The sequence below is a fragment of the Mesoplodon densirostris genome, chromosome 14 (assembly GCF_025265405.1).
Source record: "Mesoplodon densirostris isolate mMesDen1 chromosome 14, mMesDen1 primary haplotype, whole genome shotgun sequence".
Classification (NCBI taxonomy): Eukaryota; Metazoa; Chordata; class Mammalia; order Artiodactyla; family Ziphiidae; genus Mesoplodon; species Mesoplodon densirostris.
In genome coordinates, this window is record NC_082674.1 from 3,067,323 (window position 1) to 3,088,062 (window position 20,740).

Genomic DNA, 20,740 nt, shown 5'->3' on the forward strand with positions numbered 1-20,740 from the left:
CATAACCCATCCTAGTATGGTTAAAGAGCCAGTGGAAAGTATGTAAATTACCTTTGAAAAATTAACATTTTCATAACCATGAAGGGTGATATCTTTTAAATCACTTACAAATATGTATTAAACGTTTGTCCTAATGTTGAATGCTCACTTTAACCAATCTATGGCATAAATGTGTTTTCTCTACAAAAAAAAACCTGACACAAAGTCACTATTGATGATTCTACTTACCCTATTTTTCCAGCTTTACTGAAGTATAATTGACAAATAAATTACCTACTCTATGCATCATCTTGGGACCAGGAAGAATAGAAAAATTGCTTCAAATATGACCCAGTTTTCATTTTACTTTTCTACTGCTACATTGGGCTTTTATTACTTGTATAAAAGTAAAAATTTTCTCCACATATAGCACCACTAAGCACTCCAGAAATGTATAAGATTATTTCCTTTAGAATATAATTTATTGGTCAAATTTTTGTGCTAACTAGTCATGACAGTCTTGCAACATCTCTTATTTTTCCAGAAATATCAAAGTTGGGCAGTAGATGATGGTGATGTTTATGTTTTATGGTCCCATTGCTTCACTGATATTCCATTTCTGTTAGACTCTTAAAGTTTCCATATTGTTCAGTTAGTTAATACAGAGAAAAATTCAGCTCTTCATTACTTTATTGTTAATGACTCCCATTACGCCAATCCTTTTGGCTTCTCAATTATAGTAAGAAATTGCTTTTTTGAAAGTTGTTTTAGATATTCACTGTATTTTCCATTATTGAATTTCTCCAACTAGTAGTATTATAAATGTTGGTCATTATGTCTTTACAAGGCCCTGATGTGTTCTGTCTTTTTACTAATTCCACTATCTCTGTTCATGATTTTGTTAGCTCTTGGCAGTAGGTTCTTCTGCAATGCTTTCCTACTGTACGTGTCTCTGTGTCTCTATTCTTTACCTTTTTAGGTCTCTCCTTAACAGTACAAACCCTTTTTCTGTAAATCAATATTATTCTTATGCATTTTTATCTTAAAAATCTTCCACAAATTCCCATTATATGCAAACTTTTTCAGCTAGGTATTTGGTGTCTTTCGGCCCATGACTCCCACCTCCCCAAGAAAAGAGGAGGCGTTCTTCAGATCCATAGTCATTCTGTGCCTCTGTGTGTGTGTGTGTGTGTGTGTGTGTGTGTGTGACTTCTCTTCCACATTGTCCCCCTCCCTCTCTTCAGTTTGAGGTAATAGTAAAATGTGAATCTTTTGTACACTTCAAAGTTCTTTTATTTGACTCGTAGTTGAGCTATTTGTTTCCTTTGTGTGCTTATGAGTCCCTGAAAGTCAGGAATGAAGGCTCCCTTAGCTGTGGTCTGGCACAAAATAGGAGCTGGGAAAACTTTAAAAAATTGAATTAGCTACCCACTGTTTGTATAATTAAAGAAAGTAAAGGAATAAATAATAGTTTTTCAGTCCTTTATTTGTAAATTCTATTTGTACATTGGTACATTTTCTATTCAGAGGTATAAATGAAAATATCATCTTTCAACTGCAGTACATGGTCTTTTCAAGAACATATATATGTATGTGTGTATATATATATATACACATATATATACACACATATATATATGTATATATATGACTGAATCACTTTGCTGTATACCTGAAACTAACAACATTGTAAGTCAACTCTACTTCAATTGAAAAGAAGGAAGGTCATCCAGGCAGGTTACTAAAACACTCTGAACATCCATTGGAGAGAGGTCGCTGTGTGCTGGGACCCTGGCATCAGCACTCTGATCCAGGGTGTAGGCTCCGTAGCAAGTGTTTCTCACTCCTGAGGTCTTGTCCTCACAACCACGCCACAAGGTAGACTCATTACTCCTGTTTTGCAAGGAACGATTTTGAAGCTCATAGAAGTTGAGTGGATTCCAAAAAGCTATCAAGGCTGTAGGTAAAATGGCAGAGGGTCTATTTTGCTTGTGTTGTTTGTGGTTCTTGGTTGCTGAGGGCTCCCTGTTGAGAATCATCCAAACGCTGACTCTCAGGGCGTGGGTTTGCAGGCTCCTCGGAGATCCCTGCTAGGACCTCTGGGCTGCCTCATTCTCTGATTTAGGCGATATCTGACCTGGCCAACAACTTGCAAATCCCCATCAGTCCCTGCCCCTGTCTGGAGCCCCCTCACCTTGGAAGTTACCCCTCCTGGAAATGTTTCCTTCGCTACTAACATGCGGCTCTTCCATGGTGTAGACTCGGCCTTGGGAAGCTCATACATCCTTGTTCTCCAAGAGCCGCAGACTGTCCTCACTGCTCCTTTCTTTCTGCACGTTGACAGTGTGGGCCGTTCCAGCAAGACACTCAGTTTACGCTTTGTTAAATGAAGAGCAGGCACCATCTTTGTGTCCCCAAACTTCCAGGCACTGACGTAAAGCTCTCCCAAGAACTCCGGTCTATAGCACTGGGCGTGACTATAAATGTCTACGTCTCTGACAAGGCTTTATGTTATTAGAAGCCATCACTTAATATCTAGGGGTCTCAGTTTACTCAGCTTTAAAATGGGAAAAATAATAAAATCTACTTCATAAAGTTGGGAAGACAATCAATCAAGAACATGGGAAGACTGAATCAATCAAGAACATGGTAAACATTTAAAATGTATTATTATTATAATTACTATTATTATTTGTGTGTGGTCTGTTCAGTTTTCCGCATTTGGATTAAAGGAGCAAACACCTCCTTCTCTTCCCCCCTGCAATATAACATCCTCAATTCCTATACATTTTCTTCAAATAAATCTCTCCAGTGTAACAGTAGAATTCACTCCATGACATAAAGTCTGGAGTATTATGTTTGCTAGTTCAATGGGGCTACCATCTACCATATCCTCTAGGATAGTATACACATGAGGCACTATGACCCATCATTCTCAGCTCTGCTGCCTGAGCTGAAATTCCAAAACATTGGGAAAGCTTCCTCTCACATTATTTTCTAAGGAAAAACGTACTTGTCTGGCTTAGCCAGAGTGGTGGTGACATGGATTAGATGGACTCTGGCATCTGGGCAAACTTTCTACCTGAGCTCTAATGGTAATAAACCACCTAACCTCTTCTTCTCTGGGTTACTGACTTTGCTTGAATTCATTTAAATCTGTACATTTATGGAAAACCAGGGGAATGAGACCTTTCTCTAAATAACTGATGCTTAACCAAGGTTCTCAAGGACAATGAAATGTCTGTAAAAATTTGCTATCTGCCAAAAAAACCCAATATCAGATCAAGTAATGGAAGGAAGGTGTTTAATCAGAAGGAAATTGTTAGATAATTTAAAATGTGTTCTATTATTGAACGATATTAGAAAAATCATTCCAGGTAGTAGAGTAGGGAGAGTAATAACACCACGAAGATATCTACATCCTAATCCCTGTGAATATGTTACCTCATATATTTAAAGGGACTTTGCAGATGTGATGAAGATTACAGACCTTGAGATGTGGAGGTTATCTGGATTATCCAAGTGAGTCTAATCTAATCACATGAGCTCCTGAAAGAACCTTTCTTGGCTGAGGTTAGGGTCAGAAAGGGAAGGCGAGAGATTCAACACTGCTGGCTTTGAAGATGGAGGAGGAGGGTCCTGAGCCCCGGAATATGGGATGGGTGGTCTTTAGGGTAGGAAGGAGCAAGTAGAAGGCTGCCTCCTAGAGCCTGCAGGCTGATGCACCTTGATTTTAGCCCAGTGAGACCCATGTGGGTCTGCTAATCTGTAGAATTATAGTAAATTTGTGTTGCATTAAGAAGAAAAGTTAGTGGTAATTTGTTGCAGCAACAATAGAAACAAATCCAACCTTTGATACCTGGAAGTGACGTGCTGCCAGAACAAATACATAAATATGGGAAAGTGGCTTTGCCCGTGGATAGAGGCTGGAAAAAATTTGAAGACAATGATAGAAAATGCCTAGACCGCCTTAACAGACTGTTAGTAGAAACGTGGACTTGAATGATTTTGATGGAGAGGACTCTCAGAAGGGAGTGCGGATCATGGTAGAGAAAACCTAAACTGTCATGAGTAGATGGTTGTTACAGGTATGGAACAGTGTCCTGCAGTTTTGTGGAAAGCAGAACTTTTAAACAATGAAATTTGACATTTATCTGAGATGATTTTCAAACAAAGTGTTGAAGGTATGGTCTGTTTTTATTCTTGTGGCTTCTAGTTAAAATGTGAGAGGAAAGTGATAAATTGTGTGAATAAGTTTTTAACAAAATGTATCCAGGACTTGATGACTTGAGACATTGTTAGCCTATTCAGATTGCAAAGTATTCTAAAAAGGAGAGGGCAATTTGACGAAAAATACCACGGTGTGAATGTATCACTTTTGCTGATACCTCAGAAAGATAAAAAGGTCAAAGATGAAAATGGGGGAGGTCAGGGGCTCCTTGCAGAAGGGCACTGGATAACTTTTTAGTGCATCAGAACTGATCGGTATCTTTTTTTTTTTTTTTTTACAAATTTAATCAGTTATACATATACATATGTTCCCATATCCCCTCCCTTTTGCATCTCCCTCCCACCCTCCCTATCCCACCCCTCCAGGCACTCACAAAGAACCGAGCTAATCTCCCTGTGCTATGCGGCTGCTTCCCACTAGCTATCTACCTTACGTTTGGTAGTGTATATATGTCCATGCCGCTCTTTCACTTTGTCACAGCTTACCCTTCCCCCTCCCCATATCCTCAAGTCCATGCTCTAGTAGGTCTGTGTCTTTATTCCTGTCTTACCCCTATGTTCTTCATGACTTTTTTTTTTCTTAAATTCCATATATATGTGTCAGCATACAGTATTTGTCTTTCTCTTTCTGACTTACTTCACTCTGTATGACAGACTCTAGGTCCATCCACCTCATTACAAATAGCTCAATTTCATTTCTTTTTATGGCTGAGTAATATTCCATTGTATATATGTGCCACATCTTCTTTACCCATTCATCCGATGATGGACACTTAGGTTGTTTCCATCTCCGGGCTATTGTAAATAGGGCTGCTATGAACATTTTGGTACATGTCTCTTTTTGAATTATGGTTTTCTCAGGGTATATGCCCAGTAGTGGGATTGCTGGGTCATATGGTAGTTCCATTTTTAGTTTTTTAAGGAACCTCCATACCGTTCTCCATAGTGGCTGTACCAATTCACATTCCCACCAGCAGTGCAAGAGTGTTCCCTTTTTTCCACACCCTCTCCAGCATTTATTGTTTCTAGATTTTTTGATGATGGCCATTCTGACTGGTGTGAGATGATATCTCATTGTAGTTTTGATTTGCATTTCTCTAATGAGTAAAGATGTTGAGAATCCTTTCATGTGTTTGTTGGCAGTCTATATATCTTCTTTGGAGAAATGTCTATTTAGGTCTTCTGCCCATTTTTGGATTGGGTTGTTTGTTTTTTTGCTATTGAGCTGCATGAGCTGCTTATAAATTTTGGAGATTAATCCTTTGTCACTTGCTTCATTTGCAAATATTTTCTCCCATTCTGAGGGTTGTCTTTTGGTCTTGTTTATGGTTTCCTTTGCTGTGCAAAAGCTTTGAAGTTTCATTAGGTCCCATGTGTTTATTTTTGTCTTTATTTCCATTTCTCTAGGAGGTGGGTCAAAAAAGATCTTGCTGTGATTTATGTCATAGAGTGTTCTGCCTATGTTTTCCTCTAGGAGTTTGATAGTGTCTGGCTTTACATTTAGGTCTTTAATCCATTTTGAGCTTATTTTTGTGTATGGTGTTAGGGAGTGATCTAATCTCATACTTTTACATGTCCCTGTCCAGTTTTCCCAGCACCACTTATTGAAGAGACTGTCCTTTCTCCACTGTACATTCCTGCCTCCTTTATCAAAGATAAGGTGACCATATGTGCGTGGGTTTATCTCTGGGCTTTCTATCCTGTTCCATTGATCTATCTTTCTGTTTTTGTGCCAGTACCATACTGTCTTGATTACTGTAGCTTTGTAGTATAGTCTGAAGTCAGGGAGCCTGATTCCTCCAGCTCCATTTTTCGTTCTCAAGATTGCTTTGGCTATTCGGGGTCTTTTGTGTTTCCATACAAATTGTAAAATTTGTTGTTCTAGTTCTGTGAAAAATGGCAGTGGACGTTTGATAGGGATTGCATTGAATCTGTAGATTGCTTTGGGTAGTAGAGTCATTTTCACAATGTTGATTCTTCCAATCCAAGAACATGGTACGTCTCTCCATCTATTTGTATCATCTTTAATTTCTTTCATCAGTGTCTTATAATTTTCTGCATACAGGTCTTTTGTCTCCTTAGGTAGGTTTATTCCTAGATATTTTATTCTTTTTGTTGCAATGGTAAATGGGAGTGTTTCCTTGATTTCACTTTCAGATTTTTCATCATTAGTATATAGGAATGCCAGAGATTTCTGTGCATTAATTTTGTATCCTGCAACTTTACCAAATTCATTGATTAGCTCTAGTAGTTTTCTGGTAGAATCTTTAGGATTCTCTATGTATAGTATCATGTCATCTGCAAACAGTGACAGCTTTACTTCTTCTTTTCCAATTTGGATTCCTTTTATTTCCTTTTCTTCTCTGATTGCTGTGGCTAAAAGTTCCAAAACTATGTTGAATAAGAGTGGTGAGAGTGGGCAACCTTGTCTTGTTCCTGATCTTAGTGGAAATGGTTTCAGTTTTTCACCATTGAGGACGATGCTGGCTGTGGGTTTGTCATATATGGCCTTTATTATATTGAGGAAAGTTCCCTCTATGCCTACTTTCTGCAGGGTTTTTATCATAAATGGGTGTTGAATTTTGTCAAAAGCTTTCTCTGCATCTATTGAGATGATCATATGGTTTTTCTCCTTCAATTTGTTAATATGGTGTATCACGTTGATTGATTTGCGTATATTGGAAAATCCTTGCAATCCTGGAATAAACCCCACTTGATCATGGTGTATGATCCTTTTAATGTGCTGTTGGATTCTGTTTGCTAGTATTTTGTTGAGGATTTTTGCATCTATGTTCATCAGTGATATTGGCCTGTAGTTTTCTTTCTTTGTGACATCCTTGTCTGGTTTTGGTATCAAGGTGATGGTGGCCTCGTAGAATGAGTTTGGGAGTGTTCCTCCCTCTGCTATATATTGGAAGAGTTTGAGAAGATAGGTGTTAGCTCTTCTCTAAATGCTTGATAGAATTCGCCTGTGAAGCCATCTGGTCCTGGGCTTTTGTTTGTCGGAAGATTTTTTATCACAGTTTCAATTTCAGTGCTTGTGATTGGTCTGTTCATATTTTCTATTTCTTCCTGATTCAGTCTTGGCAGGTTGTGCATTTCTAAGAATTTGTCCATTTCTTCCAGGTTGTCCATTTTATTGGCATAGAGTTGCTTATAGTAATCTCTCATGATCTTTTGTATTTCTGCAGTGTCAGTTGTTACTTCTCCTTTTTCATTTCTAATTCTATTGATTTGAGTCTTCTCCCTTTTTTTCTTGATGAGTCTGGCTAATGGTTTATCAATTTTGTTTATCTTCTCAAAGAACCAGCTTTTAGTTTTATTGATCTTTGCTATCGTTTCCTTCATTTCTTTTTCATTTATTTCTGATCTGATTTTTATGATTTCTTTCCTTCTGCTAACTTTGGGATGTTTTTGTTCTTCTTTCTCTAATTGCTTTAGGTGCAAGGTTAGGTTGTTTATTCGAGATGTTTCCTGTTTCTTAAGGTGGGATTGTATTGCCATAAACTTCCCTCTTAGAACTGCTTTTGCTGCATCCCATAGGTTTTGGGTCATCGTGTCTCCATTGTCATTTGTTTCTAGGTATTTTTTAATTTCCTCTTTGATTTCTTCAGTGATCACTTCGTTATTAAGTAGTGTATTGTTTAGCCTCCATGTGTTTGTATGTTTTACAGCTCTTTTCCTGTAATTGATATCTAGTCTCATAGCATTGTGGTCGGAAAAGATACTTGATACAATTTCAATTTTCTTAAATTTACCAAGGCTTGATTTGAGACCCAAGATATGATCTATCCTGGAGAATGTTCCATGAGCACTTGAGAAAAATGTGTATTCCTTTGTTTTTGGATGGAATGTCCTATAAATATCAATTAAGTCCATCTTGTTTAATGTATCATTTAAAGCTTGTGCTTCCTTATTTATTTTCATTTTGGATGACCTGTCCATTGGTGAAAGTGGGGTGTTAAAGTCCCCTACTATGATTGTGTTACTGTCGATTTCTCCTTTTATGGCTGTTAATATTTCCCTTATGTATAGGGGTGCTCCTATGTTGGGTGCATAAATATGCACAATGGTTAAATCTTCTTCTTGGATCGATTCCTTGATCATTATGTAGTGTCCTTCTTTGTCTCTTCTAGTAGTCTTTATTTTAAAGTCTATTTTGTCTGATATGAGAATTGCTACTCCAGCTTTCTTTTGGTTTCCATTTGCATGGAATATCTTTTTCCATCCCCTTACTTTCAGTCTGTATGTGTCTCTAGGTTTGAAGTGGGTCTCTTGTAGACAGCATATATATGGGTCTTGTTTTTGTATCCATTCAGCCAGTCTGTGTCTTTTGGTGGGAGCATTTAGTCCATTTACATTTAAGGTAATTATTGATATGTATGTTCCTATTCCCATTTTCTTAATTGTTTTGGGTTCATTATTGTAGTTCTTTTCCTTCTGTTGTGTTTTTTGCCTAGAGAAGTTCCTTTAGCATTTGTTGTAAAGCTGGTTTGGTGGTGCTGAACTCTCTCAGCTTTTGCTTGTCTGTAAAGGTTTTAATTTCTCCATCAAATCTGAATGAGATCCTTGCTGGGTAGAGTAATCTTGGTTGCAGGTTTTTCTCCTTCATCACTTTAATTATGTCCTGCCACTCCCTTCTGGCTTGCAGAGTTTCTGCTGAGAGATCAGCTGTTAACCTGATGGGGATTCCCTTGTGTGTTATTTGTTGTTTTTGCCTTGCTGCTTTTAATATGATTTCTTTGTGTTTAATTTTTGACAGTTTGATTAATATGTGTCTTGGTGTATTTCTCCTTGGATTTATTCTGTATGGGACTCTCTGTGCCTCCTGGACTTGATTAACTATTTCCTTTCCCATATTAGGGAAGTTTTCAACTATAATCTCTTCAAATATTTTCTCAGTCCCTTTCTTTTTCTCTTCTTCTTCTGGAACCCCTATAATTCGAATGTTGGTGCATTTAATGTTGTCCCAGAGGTCTCTGAGACTGTCCTCTGTTCTTTTCATTCTTTTTTCTTTATTTTGCTCTGCAGCAGTTATTTCCACTATTTTATCTTCCACCTCACTTATCCGTCCTTCTGCCTCAGTTATTCTGCTACTGATCCCATGTAGAGTATTTTTTATTTCATTTATTGTGTTTTTAATCGATGCTTGATTCATCTTTAGTTCTTCTAGGTACTTGTTAACTGTTTCTTGCATTTTGTCTATTCTATTTCCAAGATTTTGGATAATCTTTACCATCATTATTCTGAATTCTTTTTCAGGTAGACTGCCTATTACCTCTTCATTTGTTAGGTCTGGTGAGTTTTTATCTTGCTCTTTCTCCTGCTGTGTGTTTTTCTGTCTTCTCATTTTGCTTATGTTACTGTGTTTGGGGTCTTCTTTTTGCAGGCTGCAGGTTCGAAGTTCCCGTTGTTTTTGGTGTCGTCCCCAGTGGCTAAGGTTGGTTTAGTGGGTTGTGTAGGCTTCTTGGTGGAGGGGACTACTGCCTGTGTTCTGGTGGATGAGGCTGGATCTTGTCTTTCTGGTGGGCAGGTCACGTCTCGTGGTGTGTTTTGTGGTGTCTGCAGACTTTTTATGATTTTAGGCCACCTCTCTGCTAATGGGTGGCGTTGTGTTCCTGTCTTGCTAGTTGTTTGGCATAGGGTGTCCAGCACTGTAGCTTGCTGGTCGTTGAGTGAAGCTGGGTGCTGGTGTTGAGATGGCGATCTCTGGAAGATTTTCGCCGTTTGATATTATGTGGAGCTGGGAGGTCTCTTGTGGACCAGTGTCCTGAAGTTGGCTCTCCCACCTCAGAGGCACAGCACTGACTCCTGGCTCCTCAATTTGGGATGATGTGTTGTCTATTCATGTATTCCACAGATGCAGGGTACATCAAGTTGATTGTGGAGCTTTAATCCACTGCTTCTGAGGCTGCTTGGAGAGGTTTCCCTTTCTCTTCTTTGTTCTCACAGCTCCTGGGTCTCAGCTTTGGATTTGGCCCCGCCTCTGCATGTTGGTCACCGGAGGGCGTCTGTTCTTCGCTCAGACAGGACAGGGTTAAAGGAGCAGCCTCTTCAGGGGCTCTGGCTCACTCAGGCTGGGTGGGAGGGAGGGGCACGGAGTGCGGGGCGTGCCTGCGGCGGCAGAGGTCGGCGTGACGTTGCACCAGCCTGAGGCGCTCCGTGCGTTCTCTCAGGGATGCCGCCCCTGGATCCCGGGACCCCGGCAGTGGCGGGCTGCACAGGCTCCCGGAAGGGCGGTGTGGACAGTGACCTGCACTCGCACACAGGCTTCTTGGCGGCGGCAGCAGCAGCCCCAGCGTCCCACGCCTGTCTCTGGGCTCCGCGCTTTCAGCCGTGACTCGCGCCCATCTCTGGAGCTCCTTTACGCGGTGGTCTTAATCCCCTCTCCTCGCGCACCAGGAAACCAAGAGGGAAGAAAAAGTCTCCTGCCTCTTCAGCAGCTCCAGAGTTTCCCCGGACTCCCTCCCGGCTAGCTGTGGCACATTAGCCCCCTTCAGGCTGAGTTCTCACCGCCAGCCCCAGTCCTCTCGCTGCGCTCTGACCGAAGCCCGAGCCTCAGCTCCAGCGCCGCCCACCCCGGCGGGGGAGCAGACAAGCCTCTCGGGCTGGTGAGTGCCACTCGGCACTGCTCCTCTCTGCGGGAATCTCTCCGCTTTGCCCTACCCAGGTATGTGGGGAGTTTCTTGCCTTTTGGGAGGTCTGGGGTCTTCTGCCAGCGTTCAGTAGGTGTTCTGTAGGAGTTGTTCCACGTGTAGCTGTATTTCTGGTGTATCTGTGGGGAGGAAGGTGATCTCCGCATCTTCCTGATCGGTATCTTGATTACAGTTGTCACATTATTATCTTCATTTGTTAAAATTCACAGAACAATATGCTAAAAATCATGCCACTATTTTAAAAAAGGAAAAAAATAACGTTACAACAAACATATTGCAAAACAGGAATGTAAGTAGAAAAATTCTAAGCAAGACAAATTTAAAACCCAACCTGCATCGTATTAGAAACCAAGGAACAGAGACAGTCCAAAAAAGAAGTTTTGATGTGTCAGTGATTAATGATCACCAATCTTCACACATGCTACCTCCTGCCCCCAAGATGAAAAGTATATATAAGTTTAGCCACTTTTGTTGATAAATTATTTCAAACTTGGATGAAATAGATATTCAAATGGTAGGTTAGATGTTACAGAATAAGAATGAACATGCCTGGAGCATTAAAATGGTGTGCTCTAAGTATCCCAGGCACTGTGTCATGCTTTAAATTTAGTCTTCACAGTAATCCTGCAAGGTAGGGATCCAGTAAAATTATAAACATCCTGCAGATGTTGAGACGCTTTGTAACTGAACCAGGTTACACATCTAATAAGTGGACTGAAGAAAAAAATTGGAAAATAACTCCATATTTTTCTACAAAGAATACATAGCTTCTAAGAGGAAAATAGGGAAAAAAAGGTACAAAAAGGAAATGATAGACAAATTTCACTTATGAATAAAATCAGTATTCTTAAAACATTACCAAATATAATACAAGAGCACATTTACAGAGACAATAACTAAGGACACTACATCTGTAAATCAGTCAGTTAAGAAAAGCTGAATGCTCATTTCAATACGTATTGAGAAGGATTTGTACAAAGTTTGATACTCATTGTTTATTTTGTTAGTAAGAGGAAGTATGCTTTTTTGGTGTGATATAACATATCTATTTCAAGCTGATAGCCTATATTACACTTAATTGTAGTGCAAGCGAGACATGGCTGGTAAAGACAAACTCAAAATCAAGGTGCAGATGGTCACCACTGTTTTTTAATGTTGATCTGGAAATGCTGGCTGATTTGTTCAAATACATTAAAAATTATTTATCCACTGATTCAACTGCTACACTTCCAGAAGGAAGTTTAGTCAAAGAAAATTATCCCAAATTTAGAAACAAAGCTTAGAGAGCATTCAGTGTTAGACTCTCTTGTCCCTCTGATCCCAGGTCACTTTGCACATTGTATTCAAATGATTCTTGTGATATTGTCTCCCCACTGGCAAAAAGCTCAAGAGGTTGATAATTGTGTGTTTATTACCAGTAGTGAGTGGTCACATGTCACACCTTCCAGCCATCTGTATTCAATAGAATTATAAATGCTAAACAGTGCAATATTATATACAATTATGAAAAACTGGGCACCACCAAATTATCCAAATATTGGAAATGCTAAATAAACTATGGTGCATCTACTTCTTGAAATATTAAGGACATTAAAATTACATTAAAAACAAAATGCTAGTTGATAAAAATATTATAGTAAACAGGCATGTAATATGGTAATTAACTGTGAAAAGTGGAAGAAAATGCATTGAACTGTGAACAGTGGTTGTGATTGTTTGTTGTAACATGGGCAGCTTATTTTTCCAAATTCTCTAATAAGCATGTTTGCATTTTTTAGATAGGGAAAGAATAAGCGTTTAAAAATAAAAATAACAATTTATGTCTTTTTCCTATTTACTCTTTAAATACTGCATATGACAAGCACATCAAATAAATGGTCTCTATAATTAAAAAACAACATTTTTAGTATATGCAAATGTCTTGGACATGGATAATTTGCTGCATTAACTGAGAGGAATTTAACATATGGTGTAATTTTGTGCCATTACCAAAATAAAATATGAAATATTTTGTTTCCCATAATAAAGACCAGACTTCTGCTTATGTACATACATATAAGAAAAACAATGGTCATAAAAATATTAACTTATACAGTGAATAAAAGATATTCATGTGAAGATTTAAGAATAGAATAATTAGGTGGGTAACATTGTACTTACTGTCCATGACTCTAGTTTTTATCTCAATATAATCTTGATCTTCTTGGATCTAGAGAAAATGTAGGGGGTTTATTTTTTTTTTAATTTTATTTTTCATTGCTTTATGTTACTTTTTTTTATTATTATTTTTATTATTTTTGGCTGCATTGGGTCCTTGTTGCTGCCTACAGGCTTTCTCTAGTTGCAGGGAGCGGGGGCTACTCTTCATTGTGGTGTGCGGGCTTCACATTGTGGTGGCTTCTCTTGCTTCAGAGCATGGGCTATAAGCGTGCGGGCTTCCGTAGTTGTGGCACGTGGGTTCAGTAGTTGTGGCTCACAGGCTCTAGAGCGCAGGCCCAGTAGTTGTGGTGCATGGGCTTAGTCGTTTCACAGCATGTGGGATCTTCCCGGACCAGGGCTCAAACCCTGCATTGGCAGGAGGATTCTTTTTTAATTTACTTTATTATTATTATTAGTTTTTGCAGTATGAGGGCCTCTCATTGTTGTGGCCTCTCCCATTGTGGAGCACAGGCTCCGGATGCTCAGGCTCAGTGACCATGGCTCACCAGCCCAGCCGCTCCGTGGCATGTGGGATCTTCCCGGACTGGGGCACGAACCTGTGTCCCCTGCATCGGCAGGCAGATTCTCAACCACTGCGCCACCAGGGAAGCCCTGGCAAGAGGGTTCTTAACCACTGTGCCACCAGGGAAGCCCACAGAGGGTTTATTTATAACTTAGGTTTTTAAGATACAGGACATGTATGTTTAATGGAATTATTTTCTGCAAGATTTCTGCAAGGTAGATTTCTACTTATGAAGTTTCAAGTCACATGTGACTTTCATGAGAATTTAAGATGTGTTCCTCTAAGAAAGAATTTTGACCCAAAGACATTATGATACTTTAAAATCATCTTCCAAAAAGATCTTCTTTGAAGAAAAAAAATAGGATTTTCTTATTTTGCCAACTCAAAATACTATTGCAAATACAGTGGTTATTTAATATTTGATACAGTAGCTTTTGAGAGTGAAAGCCCAAAAACCAACTATCTAGATAGATGTCATCTTGCAGAAACATTTTGGTTGTATTAGTTTCTCTTTCCTTCTTGTAGTCTTCTTAAAAATTCTGTCTTTGCAATGGGGATGCATTTTTGTAAGTTGAAGGGAAAGATGCAGTGTTTTCTGGAAAAATATCTAAGGCAATCAATTAAAATATAAAAATTAATAATGTGCATGGTATAAACGTATAGTTATTTGTCTTGTATGCCTCCTCCCCCTTTATTAAATTAATCCGTAAAATAAAGGGTCAGCTCTGCATCATTTTTTTGCCCTGTTCCTGGAGCACCTACAGCCATGAGAACAAGCCAAATTTCAGTGTGGCAGAGCAGAAAGATCCAGGGAAGCTGGATTCCTGCAGGATGGGGAGCTGCATATTGCCTCTGGATTTCAGACACCTGTTCTATTTTCACATGAGAGAGAAATGAATTCCTATCTATGGTAATTAGTGGTAGAGAATTTGGTACGAGGAAATAAATTAAACCTAAAATGTGACTGTTTGCATAGGGGGAAAGGTAAAGTTTTGTTATTCATTATGTAATCGATGGAAAGCAAATAAATTGGAAACTTAACCAAATGTTGAGAAAAATCTACTTTACCATATAAAAACCAAAGTCTGGTCTTTCACAGGAAACTACAGTCTCTGGACCTATACGAATAGGACCCATGTTTCAGAGAAACGGCACTTGCTCAGATCCCATGCAGAACCAGGACCATAGAGGAAGACGCTGGTGTCATTTATCCAGGATGAGAACCTCGGGCTTTAAGATGAGGTCAGCATGGGTGGCCTGCTCTTCCTCCTCATTTCTATGGACAAGTGAGTACCAGTGTGTTCTGTTCTCCTCTCTGCCAAATGCGAGCGTTATCATGCTCCTTCTCTACCATGGTACGTTGGATGTACTGGGAGAAGATAACTCGCTTTTGCATCCGTATCACAGAGTGCAAGGAGCTGCATCTGAGCTGAACCTCCCACAATGTGGTGAGCATTCAAGCAACAATCTTTCCGTAAAAGAGGGTACATCAGAAATGTCCTAACAACTCTTCCAAGTGATTTTTCAGAAAATGAACACTAAGGCTCACTTCACTTTTGGAGTGAAATATTTAATGACTCATTTGGAAATGGTATATTGGTAATATACTGTAATAATGGTAAAATAACCAGGCAAGCTCCTTGGCGTGCTAGTGAAGTATATGACTATTAGCAGCAGCAACAGCAGTGGTAAAAAGGACCACATGCTGAGAGTCAAATGTATACCTTGGACTTACATAAACTATTGCTCAAGCTTATCCTATAAATGTCATCACCTCCATTTTAGAGATGAGAACACTGAGGCTTAGGAAAGGTGAGATAAACTGTCCAAGCTAATTTGGTTATTAAGGGACTTAAAAAAAATTCAGCTCCTATCTCCTTGGCTCTGAAGGCTCGGTATTGTGCACATAATTACAAAATCTTTTCACTTCTTAAAAATAGCAATGTGAGAGACTTTAATCTTAGGCGGATCTAAATGTGTTTTGAAACGTCCAGAACAGGGAAAAGTGTTACATTTTCCCCAGCTGTAATGGCACCAAATTGCCACTGTGTCTACGAGTGTGTTGAACCTTGGTTGGATGGAACCATATTTTCTCTGAGCGCTCATGTCTCACACATTTTACAGAATACAGAGTGCACACAGGTTATGCCTTTTTATGAGATTATATTGTTTTGGAAAGCACACAAACCTAGGTCATTAACTCCTAAAGCCTGTTTTAAAACACAGCTCCTCCTAATTGTGCAGAAATAAGTAGCTGGTTAAATGAATTATGCATATTTTACAATGTGTAGCTATTAAAAAGTACATCTCATGAGAATATTCAGTGACACTAAAACTCAGTCAGTTGAAAGATGAAGCACTGGTAATTATATAATAGGTATATGATTTTCCTCTTTTTATTTAAAAGCATGTAAATAAATGTGCAGATGAATAAACAGCAGAAAATTGACTCAGGATGATAGAATTTATGTGATTTCTAGTTATTTTTCTTCAGCTTGCTTCATTTTCTAAAATTTCTACTAATAATACTATATTTACAATGAGGAAAGTGTTATCTATTTATTATAATTACTTTTTGCTTTGGAAAAATAATACATGTCCTTTGATAAATGTAAAATAATCGGAAAAATATAAAGGAAAAAGTATCTAAAATCGCATTACCTAGGAAAAACCTCTTTAACATTTTGATGACAAAAACTCGAATCAGCTTCCTTTGCATATTCTCTCCAATTTTTTTTAAATGGGGTCATACGGTAATTACTTTTTCTGTAACTCTTATTTTCACTCAGCAACAAACTGTGGAACTCTGTATTTGTCAATAAAATAATTATATCATCATTTTTATTAGACCCTAAGGCATATTATATGAATGTATTTTAATTTTCTTCACTAATTCCTTATTAATGAAAATTTGTTCTCAATTTTTCTTACTTACTAAACCATACTTATTAAATATTTTGCTTGTATATTAAAAATTATATTGCATGCTTTACATTTAGAATTGTATAATTGTATGAAAAAAGGCATACATATGTTATATTTTAACATAAAGTGTGTGAGAGTCCACATTACCCTACAGTCTGACTAGCACTTGGTGGTGATTCATTCTTCTTTTAAAATACTCGTACGTATTATTTTATTTAATTTTCCATTTTACTTTTTGCTCAAAAGTGAGATTGCCTATATAATCATATATATAATATAGTTATACAGTTTTATATATATGTATATATATAGTTAGGAAAAAGGATATACACATTTTTCCTTTCTTCTCCATGTCTAGTTTTGATACAAGGATTATGTTATAATAACATATGAGGCCCCCACTCACTGCAACTAGAGAAAGCCCACGTGCAGCAACGAACACTCAACACAGAAAATAAAAAAACCAAAAAAACATACATAGGTCACTTCAAAAAGGGTTTGTGGGACCAAAACCAGGAGCTCTTAAATGCTGCAACCAAAAACTGAAGTTCTCCAAAGGTTGTGATCACTCAATTGTGCTGTGTTTTCCTGAGGAGATAGAAGCCTTAGCCACTCATATCCATGATTGGTGATGTGGGGAAGTAAATAAAGTCTCCCAAGTTTAACCAAAACTAACAATCAAACAAACAAAAAATTATATACATGAAATGTAAGTTAACTTAGTAAATTCAAAGGGAACTATTATTCATGGAATAACTGATATATTTGTAGATTTACTTACATTCTTTACTGTACCTATAATACCAAATGACTCAAATTATTGAAGATAAACTAATTCAATTGAAAAAAAATAACATATGAGGGTAGCTTTCTATCTTTTTTAATATTATGCAACAACTTATATAAGTAAGAAGACTCTGTTTTTAAAATTTTTGATAGCTCTGGCCCATAAACCAATGTAGTACGTTTTATTTCTTGTGTCCATTGCTGTTTTGTAGGAACACTATCAGGTGTGGTATACAAATATTGTGTCTGACCGTGTTACTCTCCTATGTCATTTATATATATATATATATATATATATATATATATATATATATATATATATATATATATATATTTTTTTTTAATTTCATCACGTCCTCACTGGGCCCTGTGATGAGGGGCTGTCAGCAGTGCTCAGCATTCTGCCTAGGAGTCATACTCACCTGTGAAAGAGGACAGAGAAGGAATGGGGGGAGGATTTTGTCAGGGAGCAAGTTAGGAGACGGTCTGAGTGGGAGTTACCATGATGACTGAGAAATGGAATATTTCCTGCCACGTCAGTAAGCGAAGGATGTCACAGTCATCAGTGATTGCAGCCACCTCCTATGGTGAGCTGGTGAGCCCTGAGGGAACTCAGGAAGGAAACAAAGAATACCTGCCATCTAGCAGCCCTCAGACTGCAGCCACTCCCTAAGGTGAGCCCTGAGGGAACTCGGGATGGGAAAGCACAGGACACTGGTCCCAGGTAGCTGAGGTGCGGATCAAAGGAGTGATCTCAGCAAGCCCAGACTCTTGCATCTTCCCATAGACAGAAAAGCGCTAAATTCCTTAACTTGACATATCTGGTTTTCTTTAATTAACAATAATCTTTTGATGTTCAGACTACCTGCCCTTCATTGCAAAACTCCATGAGGCCCTTAGCATGTTAATCATCACTGTTTTAAATTCCCAGTCTGATAATTCCAACACCCGTGCTCTGTCTGGTTCTTATGCTCACCCTGTCTCTTCAAACTGTTTTTGTCTTTCAGTATGCCTTACAATTTTTTCTTTTCTTTTCTTTTCTTTTTTTAAGGGCTTCAAATGCTTGGCTTATTTATTTATTTATTTATTTATTTATGGCTGTGTTGGGTCTTCGTTTCTGTGCGAGGACTTTCTCTAGTTGTGGCAAGCGGGGATCACTCTTCATCGCGGTGCGCGGGTCTCTCACTATCGCGGCCTCTCTTGTTGCGGAGCACAGGCTCCAGACGCGCGGGCTCAGTAGTTTGGAGGCCTGGTTGCACACTGGGGACTGCAAGAGACAGTAATCTTATAAAATAGACAGGATATAAGTAATGCAGCTAGTAACATTGACAAAGACATAGTGCAGCAGGGAGACACAAAGCACAGACAATTTGGAAACAAAGAACAAATTAAAACAATGATTAGCAGAACATCGAATCCACAGGAGACAACAAATTCTGGCAGGATCAGGTAGAGAGAAAAAGATAAACGTTTCAACTTTGTTTACAAAGGCACACGTTGTCAACTTGTAGGTCCTAGCATAAGAGAAAAGGTTTTTCCGAAAAACAGATTAAAGCCAGCACATTCCCCGAAATCATAAAGTTATAAATCATATTTACCAGTTCATTCAGTCCCATGTAATTAATTCCCATTGCTCTGGATGAAATAATCAGGTTTCCCATTCGTTTTGTCATTTGTTACCCAGTCCAGTGATATTATCTAAAGACTATCTGAAACTTACATTTGTTAAAGTGCCTTTTTATCAGCCTTCTTGAAAATCTTTATTTTGTAAAAGCATCAGGACAAAACTTAAAATAGCCTGGTTAAAAATGTGAGTACAATGCCGTTAGCAGGAAACTTGGATATACCATTTTAGAATAACTAGTATTATGATTGATAACATATCAGGACATATCAGATGTTAGGGATTCCGTATACATTTTGGAATATCTGTATAAATGACATTTATCCATACACTGTAACCTAAGGTTCATCTCCAATCACTTGCCAATATTTTTGAAGTAATTTAACATACCAAATAAACTTAGTTTGACATCTCTCTCTGAGAGGTCTCAGAGATGTTCTTTCCAAGTATCCCAGAGTCAGCTGGAGGCTAAAAATCTTTATTCAGAGTTTGATATTTGGGAAGTTTGTTAAACATATCAAAAAGTTTTAAAACACAACAGGATCGTAGGTCACTGTGAAACAATACTTATTCATTTAACCAAAGTCACAAAACGATGAAAAGAAAACAAATAAGGATCACCTAAGGGCACAAAAACTCACATAGTCTGTTATCAAAAGGAGCACTTCTAACAGAGAGAGAGATCAAATTCCCATTTTGTATTAGCTTACTTAACAAAATCCATTTACTTAGTTAACTTCAATCTAAATTTAGTTAATCCTGACCATGTACAAAACTTTCTCAGTAAAATGTAATTCCATTCCTCATACTATCTTAACTGAAAACACACATTCTACCATACTGAAATGTTTTATTATTTTCAGTAGCTTTAATTATGTATTTAAATTAGAATCCCCAACTCTTAAAAGCCTTAATTTCTAGTGACAACCAAGAGGCAGGTAATAGTTACCAAAATCTGGAGAAAGTATTTTAGATGATTTTTAGAACATAATTATCCTTATAGTTTACCTAAAAGCTCTTATCTCATTAATATTTACTTTAAAGATTCAACATCTCAAGTTATTTTTCTTGCTGACAAATTTGCAACAGATATAACAAGATACCATTTAACTTCTATAAACCTAGGTGCAGTGAAAATACTATACTTGATGGCTCTAAAGACATGTCTAAATTAATTAGATCAACAAACAAACAGTAACACCAAGTATTAACTTAATACTAAATATTTCCCAGTTCACATGAATCTGAAGCTCATTTAGCTTAATTTCTCTTGTATTTAGAATTTTTGGGGCCCACACCACATTATAATAGTATATCATGTCTTTCTTAGTCATAGGCTCATGGCTATGTTTTGCCCATTTAACTAACATATGCCCCAAAGGACTCTCCTTCGGGACAGATGGAGTATCTTCCACTTTTATAAGTTTGATAACACCAAGACACAAAAGATGTAGACAATTTCCAACACAAAAGTCACAAACAACTTCTGGCATTGATGCATACAAAACCAAGACAAAATCATGACCAAAACCAATGAACTAGTTCCTAGATTGGGTAGGCTTACCCTACAAAACCAACGAACTAGTTCCCAGTGAACCAGTTCCCAGAATCAGCTAAAGTCCAACAATTCCCCTCTCCAACAGGGCACCCCAACCAGATTGGCTTGTCCCGTAAAGGAAAAGCCCAAATTGAGGGGGTAATACGTTTCCGGCGTGCACGCCGCAGTGACTTACTCCCCAAAATCGGATCCAGTCCGTCTACTCGTAACCCCTAATGGAACCGAAGTTCCACAAACTGGAGCCCAAGTTCCCCAAATGG

At 38.1% G+C, this 20,740-nt stretch overlaps 1 non-coding gene across 1 annotated transcript; it reads left to right on the top strand.

Annotated features, from left to right (window-relative positions):
- Positions 1-16,991: 16,991 nt before the first annotated feature.
- LOC132502270 (small nucleolar RNA SNORA25) lies at positions 16,992-17,116 on the top strand. The gene has a single exon (XR_009534462.1). It is a non-coding gene; the product is annotated as a small nucleolar RNA SNORA25 (small nucleolar RNA).
- Positions 17,117-20,740: the final 3,624 nt, after the last annotated feature.